The sequence below is a fragment of the Caretta caretta genome, chromosome 7 (assembly GCF_965140235.1).
Source record: "Caretta caretta isolate rCarCar2 chromosome 7, rCarCar1.hap1, whole genome shotgun sequence".
Classification (NCBI taxonomy): Eukaryota; Metazoa; Chordata; order Testudines; family Cheloniidae; genus Caretta; species Caretta caretta.
The window spans coordinates 37,953,649-37,966,456 of NC_134212.1; the positions used below are offsets into that span (position 1 = coordinate 37,953,649).

Here is a 12,808-nt window from a genome sequence, read left to right on the forward strand (position 1 = left end):
TTGCCTTTCCAAGGTACTTTACAGTAATTAACTAATTAAATTATAAGAGTAAGTAAAGGACTTGTAGTTACTTTAACTAGGATAAAATTACAATGGCTACCAGTCCTCATGCTTCAGGGTTGCAGCTGATTACATGATGGGGTCAGGCCTTCTGAGATACATATTGCACACTTGGGTGAGTGTACTGAGAGTATTTTGTGCCTTCTTCTAAAGCAGCATTTCCCGAACTTTTTGATAATGTGGACCACACCTTAACAGAGATATTGCTTTGTGGACACACACCGTATCATTCTCAATCACACCAATCACCTCTCCTTACCCACTCATGATTTGCAATCACCTCTTCTCCTTCCAGCTCTCATTGCATATTATCCCTGGGACAACCACAACAGTTGTTTATATGGAAAAGAGATATTAGGAAAGTATTTATTTAATGCAGTGTTCTATTTAATTTTAAACTACAGCTATCAGCTGGAAACAAAGAGAAGAGCCAGCATCATGTGGAGAGAGAGATAGCTCAGTGGTTTGAGCACTGGCCTGCTAAACCCAGCGTTGTAAGTTCAATCCTTGAGGGGGCCATTTAGGGATCTGGGGCAAAAATTGGGGATTGGTCCTGCTTTGAGCAGGAGGTTGGACTAGATGACCTCCTGAGGGTCCCTTCTAACTTTGATATTCTATGATTCATGTGACCAGCCAGCTCTTGGTGGCTCCCAGTTTGGGAACAACAGCAATAAAGCATGTGGTACTTTGAGAGACAGGTTCCCAGACTAGATGGACCACTGATCTGTGTTCTGCAATGGCAAATATTGAACCTACTTTCAAATCTGAATTGAATTTTAATAGTTTTACTTAGTATAGTTTGTCTTTTTTCCTTTTCTTTGCTTGCCTTTGCGGTAGTATCAAGATACTATTGGAAAGTCTGTTCTTATGTATTTCTAACTTTGCTGGAGCCAAGAAGTACTGGAAATCTCAGAAGAAAACCTGATCTTGTTAGAATCCCAGACCAAAGAATTTCAGATATCCTTCCAATAGGCATCCAGACTTTGAATGCAGCACTTGACTCATGATCCAAATACAACATAAACATCTCATCAGATCATATGTGCATTAAAAACATGAGTTGAATTTTTCTCTGATGATTTACAGATAGACTCCTATGGACTATCAACCTAAGATTGTCTCTCAGAGCCCGCTTTCTAACACCAAGTGACTTCAATGCAACTTGATGACACTTGACACTTGCCAGGAGATGTTCAACGTTTTGCAGAACTGAGCATACATTCCTATTGCCCATTAAGGCAAACCTCCAAACCCTTCAGAAACACTTTGTGTCAATGTCTCTATGAAACAGTCAATGACTTATGTCTTTAGCCCTTTGAAATTATCACAGATCTTGGGCTGGGCCTTGAGGTTGGGGAAGTTTTCCAAGCCAGTGAGGGGTAGGATACAGAGGATACCCAACCATTACTGGGAGGAGAAAATCCTGCAATATCTCTGGGGAACTTGAGACAGAAATTTTTAAGGCCATATTTTCAGTTTTCAAAAGAGGCATCTAATTTGGGGAGCCTCCGTTTTTCACTGCAGAACATAAAGACACTCAGGGCCTTTTTTGTGTGTTTTTAAAGAAACCTCGTACATGCAACTGGTGAAAAGCAAAACAGAAGAAGCTAGGAGAAGTAGAGGAGAGGAGGAAGAAATGGCACCAGATATGCCAGGGCTTTTGTATCTATTTAATATTATTTTCTACCTGTAGTGGCACCCTTACTTAGATTTAGATACATTACTGGTGAAAAATTACAGTAACCCCTGCGTACCTCTATATGGGGTCTAATCATTAGTGGTGGACAAGTAGCAACAATATGTTAACTTGGATTACGTACATGCATATTCTTGCCAACTCATCAATAAAAGACTGGTAGGGCCTAGTATGAACAGTGCAAAGTGGCCAATCCATCACAAGCCAAGGGAGACTATCTAAAAATGCCATGACTTACTGCTCTAATGCATGGATTCCTCTTTCTAAGATAACTTAAATATTCATGGATAAGCAAACTGTCTTTTTACTTTGCAATCATTCAGTGCTATTCTTTTTGCAATCATTAAACTTTCAGTATTCATTTTAACCCTTAATTCCTGAAATATAAAAAACAACATTCTCTCTAATATCTATTACTTTTGTAGAAGGCAAACAATGCTATAAAAACAATCTGCGGCTTTTGAGGACTTTTTATAATTTCCTCCGGCTTTTTCAGAAACTGGAGAACATTGCATCCTCGCTCCCCAGTAATTCTTGGGAACAGCAGACTCTGTATGCACTAGAGACTGTCAGAGCCTATTGGAGTGGAAGAGACAGACTTATACAATTGTCTGGTTTCAAAATGTCTCTTGAAGGAGCACTGCAGTCTCTGAAGTATTCCCCAGATTCGGAATATGCATTGACAGCCAGTGTTGAAATAGACTTGCCTGAGATGTCACCACCAGAGGAGTACAACAGTATAAGTACTAGGGCCCAGATCCTAGCCCTGCTTTACTGTCGGCCTGGTATGCAAATGGTGGGGAAAGAGGGTTTTCCTGCAGACAGGAATCCTGGAGCTGCACAGGGGAAAGGGAATAAGGCAACCCTTTCTCCCTACCCTCAATTTACTGAGGCCTCAGAGATTAGTGACATCATCCCAAAGAGCATGATTGCCATGTGTGATGGTGACGGTCATATGGGGCAGGATCACAAATATGGCAGCTGCACAGATGCCCTACAGCCACCTCTGGGGTCTCTCTCAAAGTCCACAGTTGTATCCATGGCCACATAGCTTCTGAGGACTCAGTGCTGTTGGTGCTGCTAGGATCAGGATTTGGCCCAAGATCAAACATACTGGAGACATATCTGCAAACTCCATTGATTTATATATATATGGATCATATGCATACATATAACCTGTATGCTACCCTAAAGGTATAAATCGATTTAGTAAGGGCCATAATCTCTCCTCAGCACACATAAGTAACTCCCATTAATGGCTGTCAAGGAGGAAAAGATACGCCTGAATCTTTGGAGAATGCCTCCTGTGAATGTGTGCCGTACTTTGACATAACTGCTCAAGATTCCAGTGTAAAGCTTTGTCTGTTCAGCCTTTTTAGTCAAAAACAGTGAAAGTCACCTTGGTGCACAGGGTCAGCACAAGGGCTATGCACTCTGTCAAGCAGGGTTTAAATTCAGCCGGAGCCCCCCTCCACAGAGTTTTCATAGCATGTTGGGGGACCGGGGGGGGCCTCCGGGAAATACTCTATGAGAATTTAAGCCCTTCCATCAACCCTCAAAATAGAGCTTCGGTGGGACGTAACCAGTACAATGCCCTGTAAAAGCACTACTATAAAAATACAATTATTGAAAGACATTACCCATTTCATTACTGCATTCTGCTTTAGTCACTCAGCTTCATTTGACTGCGCTGTTGCAGCAAAGCCATTCTTTTAAGTGCTAGTGTTCTAGTGTACTGCTATATAAGGCAGTACCGAAGGTGTGTTTGCCCCGTGTACTTAATACATTAGGCAGCACTGAAGTGGTCAGAGGACACATCTGTGCATTTTTTTGTTGTTGTTAATCACAGATTTTTGCCATATAGTAGAATTTCGTTTTTTAAAATAAGAGGCTGTATTGAAGTTCCATTGATATGATGGCCAAAATAAATGATTCACAGGGTGCTAATGCTGTGGCATGGTCTTAGGGTTAGAACAGGGGACTGGAAGACAGAAGAACTGGATTTTTACTATGCCACTGGCTTTGTGTGATTTTATGTAGGTTTCTTAATCTCTCTCAGGCTCAGTTTCCCTATCTGTAAAATGGTTATGAATGATACCAACTGTTGAAAGTGTGTTGAGGTCCTTGCATGAAAGGCACTATATACATGCAAAGCATCGCTACCTCATAAAACAAACCTTAATTATTGACTGGATCATCAATGTAGTCATAAAGCCATGGTTCCGAGAAAGGAGAGACTGGAGAGAGGCCGTGCCCGTTTCCTTTTATAAAAGGGCAATTAAAAGTTTGAGATTTTATTGTTAAAACCACATTTGAAAGAGATATTAATATGTCCCATAAAACATGTTGGAGTCTTAATCTGTTGTGCAATTAGTCATGTAAAATTACAGCAACAGTACCAAAATGCAGGTGGGCAGTTTCTAAGAAAATCAGAAGATCCCAATTATACAACAGACACTGTGGTCAATCTTGCAGTTCCCGTACAGGCAAAAACCCGTTCAGCTCAAGGGAGGCCTTGTTTAAAAAATGACTGGGATTAGACTCACAGTGTGTAAGAAAACCTTTAAAATTCAGATCTCAGAGTGAAATTTCTTTCTTCTGTACTTCAAGCAGAATGTACTCAGCGTAGCATGATTTAAGACTTACTAAGCATGCCAAGAATACATTAGATTACTCTTGGCAGTGGGAATTGCATTTGTGTAATAACAAGCACTAAAATCTTCTTAAGAAACTGTCTGATCTGTAACTTGGGACTTACTCATTTTGTTGTTGTAATTTTTCTGAAAAAAAAAAAAAGTGTGTGCATGATTCTTTTCCAAAAATCTGTAGGGTACTTAGGAATTTGTTTTTTTTTTTTACTGATTGGGTAATAACTCTGTTCTCTACTTATTTATTTAAGGCTTGTTTAGAATGTAGAGGAGAATATTTGTTCAGTGTCTCCTAGACACACTGCTGTCACAATGCTATCTCAGACACAGATTGCACAAGATTTTCAAAAACTAAAGATAGGCTCCTAAATCTATATTTAGATGCCTATCTACATCAAGTCAGTGGGAGCTGCTGGATGCTCAGACCTTTTGACAATCAGCCCTCCCATTTAGTTTTCTAAATGTGGACTTATGAGCCTAAATGTAGTTACCCATCTTTGAAAATCTTGGCCATCTGCTCACACTCTTAGTGAGAGAAACCCTTATGGGGCTAGAAAGTTCCATGAAGTTCCCACTTAGTTTCTTCCAAATCATAGCTTTTGGGGAAAGGTTTGCCCCCTCATAGAATTTGCATGGCCTTTTGTCCCTTATCCCACAAATGCCCTGTGGTCCCTACTGACCTCAGGATAGCACCAGAGGGCAGGAACATCTAGGTCTGCCCTGCTCTGTTCCCCTGCCACAAAGACTTCTGGGGGAAGGAAATGCTATTATAACTTGTATCCTCAGCTTTTTGGCTGCCCACCAAACTATCATAACTATGAGCAAGACAGAAACACCCAGCCAGGGTGCAGGCAGGATGCAGGAACTGGGGGACAATGAAAAAGAAACTGGGATGTAGTAGCAGGAACCAGCTGTCCTCCAATTTGCACCAGGAGCTGGCACCTTATATAGCTACTCCTTTCTGGCAGCAGACAACTACAGTTGATATGGGGACACCAGACACACACACTCCCTTACCACAAAAATAATCTGGCCGCTGCTCTAGGGGAGCTGCCTCTCTTCTCCTTTCCTTTGAGCTATACTCTGTAACACAGTTTCAGCTTCCTGTATGTGGAGGTTGAGTGGCTGCTCCCTGATGGGGTAAGAAGCCTGTCAGTCAGTGAAACCTGGGCAGGTTTCAGCCCAACCCAGTGGTGGAAGAGTTGTCACATTGGTCTAATTATGTTTCTCATGTGTTGTGGCTGACTTCTTTGCAGTGGCTCTGATAGCGCTGTATTTGAATTTTGCACACATATTAGTTTTTTAAAATATTTTGATTTATAAAGAAAATTGCCACATACTTGTGATGATGATTATTATTGCAAAGGTTGGGCTATTTGGAACCAGTTGCACAAAATAACTTACTCTTAAGTCTAAATCCTGCTCATTTGTGGTACTACTTGCTATGAGTAAGGATAGCAGAATGTGGCTGTCTGTGAGTAGTCCCACTGCCTGCCGTGAGGCTTTTTACATGAGTAAAAGGAGTAGGATTTTGGCCACTAGCGTAGTTTTGGCATTGTTACACATGAATGCAAGAAAATCAAACATGAAAATCAAATAATGTTTCTGCTAAAACAGGAGTCTAGATTTTCACTCCAAATTTATTCCACATTATGCACAAGAAAACTAACCTGGGAACTGTGTTTTTAAAAAAAAATACTTAGGGGTGAATGGTATTGGTCAAGAAAATGAGACTCACACCATTGTTCATAGTGCTCCTGATTCAGTCACCTGCATGCTAAGGAGTCCTCATTGAGTTCAGTGGGATTACTCATGGAGAAAAGCACTTCTCTCAACATGGGGCAGCAGAACTGAGCTGTCATAACCATACAGCTAAGGGTAGCCTAGAATTCCTCCTTACCTATCAGGGGTTAAAAAGCTCAAATAACCTGGTTGGCACCTGACCAAAAGGACCAATGGGGAAAGAAGATACTTTTAAATCTTGGGGGAGCGGGGGAAGGCTTTGTTGTGTGTGTTCTTTTGGGAAGCAGAGAAGCATCAGGTCAGAAAACTCCTTCTCCTATAAACCATCCTACAAGTCTCTCATATTACAAAAATTGTAAGTAAAAGCCAGGCAAGGCATGTTAGATTATCTTTTGTTCTGCTTGTGAATTTTTCCTTTGCTGGAGGAAGGTTTATTCCTGGTTTTTTTGTAACTTTGAAACTAAGCCTAGAGGAAGTTCTGCTGTGTTTTTGAATCTTTTGTTATCCTGTGAAGTTATTTTCCATCCTGATTTTACAGAGGTGGTTTTTACCTTTTTTTTTTTTTTTTTTAATAAAATCCTTTTAAGAACCTGATTTCTCTATGGGCCTAAGACCCAGGGGTTTGGGTCTGTGATCACTTTGTAACCAATTGGTTAGGATATTATTCTCAAGCCTCCCTGGGAAAGGGGGTGTAATGGCTTGGGGGGATATTTTGGGGGAATAGGAACTCCAAGTGGTCCTTTCCCTGATTCTTTGTTAAATCACTTGGTGGTGGCAGCGTACCCTCCAAGGGCAAAGAATTTGTGCCTTGGGGAAGTTTTAACCTACACGGGTAGAAATAAGCTTAGGGGGTCTTTCATGCGGGTCCCCACATCTGTACCCTAGAGTTCAGAGTGTGGAGGGAGCCCTGACATGAGCACAGGGTGAGTAGTGCTGGGAAAGCTTTCACACACACAGCTCTTCTAAGTAATACTGACCTGCACTACCCCACTGTTCAATTACTGGACTTTTCTTGACAGCCAGAAGTGTTAATGTGCATTAAACTGCATAGTGGGTTTTGCAATGAGGAAACGTCTACCGAAGATTGAGGGTCCAGTTCTGATTTTTTTATTTAATGCCACTTCAAGGACTATTTTCTCTAAATAAGGACTTCAGAGCTTGATCCAAAACTGGGGAACACTTCACTCATTTCACATTCAACACACAAAAATGTCAACCTTAAAACTGTAGGTTTGATCCAAAGTGTTGAATTTTTTCCATGGACTTCAGGGGTTTTTGGATCAGGCCCTATATGACTAAGCTAGCTAAACTTCACTCTTAGACTGATTATTTCAACATCAATACTATCTGTGTACACAATGAGTGTGTGTAGGAAGAGTGTATATATCTTTTATTCAAGTAAACCTGCCTATCTAAGGTACTTATATTGTCCCATTATCATTGTAACCGAGTGACTCAGTTTCTTTAATGGATTTATCCACATAACCCTCCTGTGAGATAAGTCGTAAGTACTAGTCAATGAAGAAGGTTTGTTATGGTAGCATAAAATAGCAATGCCTTGCACTTATATAGCACCTTTCATGCAAGGTAAATGTTTTACAAAAGTTGGTGTTCATTTATACCCATTTAGCAGATGGGAACTGAGCCACAGAGAGACAAAGTGACTTGCCTAAAGTCACAGGGGAAGTCTGTGGCAGAGCAGGGACTTAAACTCAGGTCTCCTGACCCCCTAGCCCATGGGCAGTGAGTGAACCAGCGGCGTGGGGAGGCTAGTCCGGCCTGGTCCTTCCACCTCAGCCCCTGCTTCTCCCACTCCCCTTCCCCTGCCGAAGCCTAGAGGGACCCCCACCATGGCTGCCAGCCCCCTCTTGCCCCGGACCTCCCACGTGTCCCCCAATCCCAGAGTGCCGGGCGGCGTGGCCCCAGCAACAGGGGCCCCACAGCAGCAGCCCCAGCCACACCAAGTCCCGGCCACAGGCCAGCCACCCTAGCCCCAGCCCCACCAAGCAGATTTCCCAGAAGAGGAGGTAGCCTGCCTGAGCTGGGGCCTTGGGGTGGAACATGGGCAGAGCCACATGGGGCTGTTTGGGGAGGCACAGGCTTCCCCAGCCTATGCTATGTGCCGCTCATGCTCTAGCCACTGGGTAACCTTTCCTCTCTTTAGACAAATTAGACATGCACTGTTACCATTATTCAGCTGTTTACACCCAGAACAGCAATAAATGTGTGGAAGGTGGGTGCCCTGGAAATCTTATTTAAAGGTTCTTCACCTCTTTATCTATGTATTTTGTTTACTTTTAAGGAAAGATTAAAAAGCTCTTTCCCATTCTCTGCTTTTGGGTAGGGTGACTCAAGTGCTGATTCTGGGACACTGTTCTCCTTTCCCATCTATGCTGAAGTCCTGTTTAGTTCCTGCCTTCCTGCATTTGATCTATTCTCAAGCTCTTTTTTCTTTGTCTCTGAAAATATATGAGCTGCAGGGGGGAGAGTGTTTTCCAATTTCCTATGCAAGGGAAAATGAACAGCAAAACTTTGTCTGAGTCTCTGTCAGAGGGATTTTTACTTTTTCTAAGCAGACCTGCTCCAGTATGTGACAGCTGCTCAAAGGTTTTGTAATAGCTTAATATGTAAGGTAGATGTGTGTCTCTTTAAATCATGCTACCCTGGATGTGTGTCTTTTTAAGTCCTGTTACCAGGTTTTGGTTCAATCCATTATGGTAACAGGGAATCTATCATGAAGTTTGGATCTGAATCCAGTGCACCAGGGTGGCTAGATTTGCAGGCTTGATTTGGAACCATGTTGTCTATCAAGACTGGTATCCCATCTATAGGAGAGAACTTCATATGAAGGTGAACCATTCTTTCATACTGGGCCAAAGTCATCCTTGCACTAGCACAGGGACAAAGGGGAGGAGCCTGTACTCCCCTACGCAGAAACTGCTGGCTTCTAAATTTAGTTCCCAGCACAGCCTACCCTAACTCATTACCACTTACAATAGCCCATGGCTCACTGTAACAGTGCAGAATTGTTGGGGCACAGGATTGGTTAGGTCACTCCAGCATTCACCCTGATGTGTTCCCTGCCTGCCCCAGAATGCATCTATGCTGGGGCTTCCTACATACAGAATGATGTTTATGGAGCTGACTCCACAGTTCCTGCAGAGACTATCTTGTGCCAGGGAAGAATGGGGCACTATTTATTTTGAACAAAAAATTCTACTACTGGACACCAGCAATACTCTCTTCCTAAGTTTTGCTGTGCAAGCTATGCTGATGTTGCCCTCTTTAACTGGGCGGGCACTTCCACAGCACCTCCTTGTGGAATGGCCCTGTAACATCCCTCCCTAAGTTTCTCTTTTCACAGGGCTTCTCAATAATTTTACCAAGGCTTTCTCATAGCCAGTAACACCCTTATTGGGCTGGTTTATCATCATAGATAGTTCCAAAATAGAGTCCTCAAAATCCAAAAATAAAGTTCCTATATTAAGGTTTATAGATTCATCCTTCCCCACTCATTGTCAAGCCTCTCTCCAGCCTTCCTGTTTGGAGTCCTTCCTGCAATGGCAGGCCACTCCCAGCCCAAGCCTAGCTGGAGTTTTTTCTCTGCTAGTGACTGCCTCTGCCTCTCTCATGCCTATTCCCAGGCCTCCCTGCCTGAAGTCTGTCCCTAAGCCTCATCCTTATCTAGCCAAGAGCCCTGATGTGTCACAGGACCAACCAGTCACTTGATCTCCCTCATTTTCCACACCCGCGGAAGAGAGTTGATTGCGTACCTTTAAAAGGCCAGCCACCTGACATGCTCATAGGGCCTTCCATCTTGTTTAGATCAGTGGTTCTCAAAGCCGGTCTGCCACTTGTGCAGGGAAAGCCCCTGCCAGGCCGGACCGATTTGTTTACCTGCTGCGTCCGCAGGTTCAGCCGATCGTAGCTCCCACTGGCAGCGGTTCGCCACTCCAGGTCATTGGGGGCTGCGGGAAGGGCAGCCAGCACGTCCTTTGGCCCGCACCGCTTCCCGCAGCCCCCATTGGCCTGGAGCGGCGAACCGCGGCCAGTGGGAGCCGCGATCGGCCAAACCTGCAGACGCAGCAGGTAAACAAACTGGTCCGGCCTAGCAGGGGCTTTCTCTGCACAAGCGGCAGACCGGCTTTGAGAACCACTGGTTAAATCATCCCTTTTCTGTATCTGATCTGATCTCACGCACGTTGGTTTTACATTGGTGTAACACAATTGCCCTAAGTGGAGTTACTCCAAATTTACTTTGGGATAAGTGATAGCAGACACCAGACTGCTGCCTTGAAGGTGGTAATTGCAATATATTTCTAATTCTGAGGGCCCAGGAGGAACCTTATGAAGGATTATAAAATGGCCAGACAACCTTGTGATGAATAACTTTTCTGGAGTGAGATTACACAAGCCTTTATTTTTCCACAGAGACCTGAGGATGCACAAATTTCATTTGTTTGAGCTACTTCTGATGGAGTGCATGTGGAAATGAGAGAAAACTTTCATTGACTGAACCCTCACATTCTTCTAACTGTACTTTTTTCATCATACGTGAAAAATCATAAAAGAGGTGCATTTAACATTTTATTTGTTTCATTCTCAATCTCTGTCCAAAGATTATTTTTGATCATATGAAGTTTACAGCATCCTTTCTGCATAAGACTATAAAAATAGGCTCTAAAAAGATGTCACAAAAGGCTTTTGACACAGTCCCACATGACATTCCGATAAGTAAGCTGGAGAAATGTGGGCTTGACAGAACTATCATTAAGGGATACATAACTGATTAAACAACTGAAAACAAAGAGTAACTATTGATGAATGATGTCAGATTGGAGAGAGGTTTCAAGTGGGGTTCCACAGGGATCTGTTCTGGGTCCAGTGTTGTTAAACATCTTTATTAATGAGCTGGATGTAGGAAAAGAGAACATACTGATAAAATTTGCAGATGACACAAATCTAGGGCGTGTTGGCAACACCCCAGAGGATAGAGCTACCATTAGAGGGATCTTTATAAATTGGAGAACTGGGCTACATACAAAAAAATGAAATTCAGCAAAGACAAATGTAAGGTGCTACACTTAAGTGTAAGCAGAGTCAGAATGAGCTCTACCCTGACATCTGGTAGTAAGCTGTGGAAAAGGACTTCAGGGGCTGATCTCGTTTGCCTGGACACACCCACCCTGCCTAGCATGATGGACTGCTTGTCCAAATGGTTACTTTGGCTTCTGTGGGATCCCCAGTGTCTTTGTTATTGGGGCAGGAGTAATAAAGGGTTGTTATCCTGGTTATGTGACTCAAGAACAGTAGAACTGTACTTGGCATTTTATGACGGAGGGACTCGCCCTCACCAGGCAAGAGACATGGGTTCCAAAAGCCAGTGAATTGAGAGCGGCTGGGGAGAGGTATTTGTACCTGGTCGTATGGGCCCCTTCTCAGGACCCTGAACATGGCTTTTGCCCCCTCCTCTCTCCGCTGTGTAGTAATAGAGCTAATTTTGACTCTATTAGGAGTTTTGTTACATGCTGCAGAGCTGAAATCCCTGATTCCTAGGTCTAAGCGTTAGACCCACTTTGGGCTAGTGGAGCACCAGCGCTGAGGTGCTCCTACTACCAACTTAAAAATTACTGAGTGCTGAAGTCACTAAGAGCTGTGTTAAGTAGGGGGGCCTGAAAACAAGTTGGTGAGTGGCTAGCAGGATGGCTAGCGGAGAGGAGCAGATAGTGGAGAGGCATGGTGAGCGGAGTGGCCAGCAGGATGGCTGGTGGAGAGGTGCAGCTGGCGGTGAAGACTGCAGCAGAACCCCACAGAGAGGTGTGGCAATCAGCTGTCAACCTGAGCAGCGGAGCATGCAAGAGGCCTGCCATACTTCCACCCAGGCTGGGAGGTAAACTCTGCAGATGAACTTCTGAACTCTGGAGGCTGCATTGACCAAGGACAGAAACTGTGGGAGGGGTAACTTTTGGGTTGCTGGACTTAAGACCCTGTGGGGGAAAAAGGATGCTGCCAAACTTACTTGGGGGTGGGTCTTTTGCTCATGGTTTGTGTTATGAATCCTGTTTGTGGTGTTTCCCTAATGTAATGCCGCATTGTTTCCCTCCTTTATTAAAAGGCTTTTGCTACACTCAGACTCTGTGCTTGCGAAAGGGGAAGTATGGCCTCTTAGAGGTGCCCAGGGGGGTGGTATGTAATTGTCCCAGGTCACTGGGTGGGGGCTCGAGCTGGTTTTGCATTGTGTTAGTGAAACAGAACCCCTAGATACTGAACCCGGCCTTTGTTGCTGCCAACGCTGACGGGCAGAAGAGTTACATAAGAAAAACCAAATACACAAATACAGAATGGGGGATAACTGGCTTGGCAGCAACACTGCTGAGAAGGATCTGGAAGTTGTGGTGGATCACAACCTCAGCATGTGCCAGGAACGCAATGCTGTTGGGGGAAAAAAAAAATCTGAAATGCAATTTTAGGTTGCATTAACAGAGGCATAACATGCAAGTCATAGGAAGTGATAGTACCACTCTACTCAGCACTGGTTAGGCCTCAGCTGGGGTACTGTGTCCAATTTTGGTCACCAATTTATAGAAAAGTGAGAGAGAAACTGAAAAGGATACAGAGGTGATTGCCAAAGATGATCAGAGATGAAATGCAAGCCATATGA

General features: G+C 43.6%; 1 long non-coding RNA gene across 2 annotated transcripts in view; it reads left to right on the plus strand.

Moving 5' to 3' along the window:
- The window catches only part of LOC142072738 (uncharacterized), a 38,214-nt gene extending 25,936 nt beyond the window's left edge, over positions 1-12,278 (plus strand). For both annotated transcript variants that reach the window (XR_012669280.1, XR_012669279.1), the window contains exon 3: positions 10,579-12,278. This is a non-coding gene — a long non-coding RNA (uncharacterized LOC142072738). The remainder of the gene's footprint in view (positions 1-10,578) is intronic.
- Positions 12,279-12,808: the final 530 nt, after the last annotated feature.